Below are 2500 nucleotides of genomic sequence, written 5' to 3'. Positions count from 1 at the left end.
AGTATCAGCAGTAGCATCATCAACTACATCAGAATTGATAATTTGATCATTGTCACCAATACCATAATCCTCGTTATTATCTTCATCATGTGTGTATAGAAAAAAAAATCCAGTATAAATGTATTATACCAGAATGGAACAATAAAACTGGTCTCTAAGGACTACAAAGAACGCGAGGGTTATTTACACGACTCCAAGAGTTTGGTTCACTCGAGTATTATATCAGAATTTTGCTTCCCGAAAATGCGCATGCATGTGGCTCCTCCGTGTATCTTAGCTTAGAACCAGCGAGGCAACGTGGCAAGAGGGACCTTTAAATAGGGTTTTATGGTGAGTCAAATGTTTCCGGGAACGAAGGGCTGATGGTACATTAGATGATATTTTATAAAAGAGAAATATGAAAATAACTTTAAATCATGTCTAAAAATAACACCATCAGACGTTATTAGGCAGTGTGCCAATAGAGCAAACCAACCTTTTTTTCTTCTAATTCACCATTGCATGTTGAGATAGGTGTCGCATCAGGTCAATCGCTAAGGCAACTGGTAAAGGCGATCCTGGTGTTCAATGAAGGGAAATATCTGACCTTCGCGTAAGTTGTTAAAATATATGCCTCTGTCTTGATTCTCCAAGTCAGTGCAGCAGCCGGTCGCTTCGTCAACAAAAACTGAATAGTAAATAGTTCTTTGCGCCGAGTATTAAAAAGTTTTCATTTATTTTGTGTATAAGATAAGTTTATTGCTATGGCTTATGCATACGCAAGCAAACACTTACACTCACACATACACCAATAGTCACACACATTCAAATCATATGAGTGGGTATCCTTGTGTATGAGTGTGTGTGTGTGTGTGTGTGTGTGTGTGTGTGTGTGTGTGTGTGTGTGTGTGTGTGTGTGTGTGTGTGTGTGTGTTTGTGGAGCAGAGAGGGGAGATGGGAAGAGATATCCTTTTTTATAGAGAGACAGAGATGAAAGTAATTGTAAAATACTTTAAAGTAATTGTAAATTGAAATTGGTTATTCATTGGTTATCTGTCTTTTCACTTTTAGCAACCACTGAAAAACTCATCCCACCAATGAAACAAGACAAAGATGTTTGGAAACAATATATTATAAGAATAAATTATGCTATAATTTATACATGACATTAAATCTCCTGAGCCATTGCACCGAGTTACATATATGTACTAAAAAGGGCTGTTTCTCCCCCGCCACCATCATCTCTTCCAGCTCGTCCCTTCAGGCCTGTCTGGACATATTATGCCAAATGCTTTGCGTGTCCTTGAAGAACTATGTCTGTTGGAAATTTACATTTACAAGCTGTTGTCGGAGAGGTATGGTTGTGCCCGGGTGGTTGTTCTGGTTAAAGAGACACCTCGAGTTAATATAGTATGTGGACTCGTTGTGGCAGATTCGTGCATTGTTGAATGGTTAAACAGAGAGATCGATAGATGAGTGTGATTGGAGGGATAGTGAAGGCGGATAAGTGGATACTTACTTATGGGCATACACAGATGTCTGGATTGATATATATGTTCATGTATACTTATTCCAAGGGCCGACTGAAAAACATAAAATATGTGATAGATAAGCATATAAATACGCCGAAAGACTGATAGTTATATCAACAAACTGAAAGACAGACAGATGGACAAAGGATCAGCCGATGGCTAAGCTTAATTCCCTTCTTGTATCGCCCTCCTTGCCTTTGACCCCGTGGAAAGACTAACGATCCTTTTATATAAAATGTGGCAATCCGTTGCTCTTTGCACTTCCATCTAGATCATTGGCCTCTCTCTTGGCTGCCTGTTCTGCTTTCTTCCCGGTCCGTGTTCTCTTCTTGGCCCTCATCACCGCCCCCCTGTAGCCTCCCCTCGGGAAAATAAACAGCTCGCCACAGTCCGCGTGAATTACGTAATTAAAATCCAATCATCGACCACCATTAAGCCGAGGAAATTGTTGATATTGCGGTACTATCAATAACCTCCGCCTCCCCAGACTTCCCTCCCCCGGCCCCCTCCCCCTCCTCTCATCCGAGGACCCACTCCTCTGCCACCCAACCCCTCCATCCCCTCTCTCACTCGAGCTCGCGCCCCTCTAACGCCGAACCAGCTAGACCCCCCTCCCCCCATCCCTTGCACCCGAACGCCCCCCCTTCCCCTCCTCAATCTGACCCCCACCCCCTCCCTTGCACCCGAACATCCCCCTTCCCCTCCTCAATCTGACCCCCCCCCCTTCCCCAACTCAATCTGCCTTCCCCCCTCATATGCACCCGAACACCCCCCCCTTTCCCCTCCTCAATCTGCCCCCCCCCCCCACACATTCCTTGCACCCGAACAACCCCCCCTTCCCCACCTCAATCTGAGCCCCACCCCCCCTCCACCCAACGCAAACCCCCATCAAGGCCACAGCCACCTGGATATTGTCCCTCAGTATTACTAGACTTATGTTCCAACACTGATATCCCATCCATTAGCTTACCACGTCCTCGCCCTCCGTT

This window comes from Penaeus japonicus, unplaced genomic scaffold (genome assembly GCF_977035675.1).
Source record: "Penaeus japonicus unplaced genomic scaffold, GWHDUDI00000001_assembly GWHDUDI00000025, whole genome shotgun sequence".
NCBI lineage: Eukaryota > Metazoa > Arthropoda > Malacostraca > Decapoda > Penaeidae > Penaeus > Penaeus japonicus.
This window is presented reverse-complemented; position numbering follows the sequence as displayed.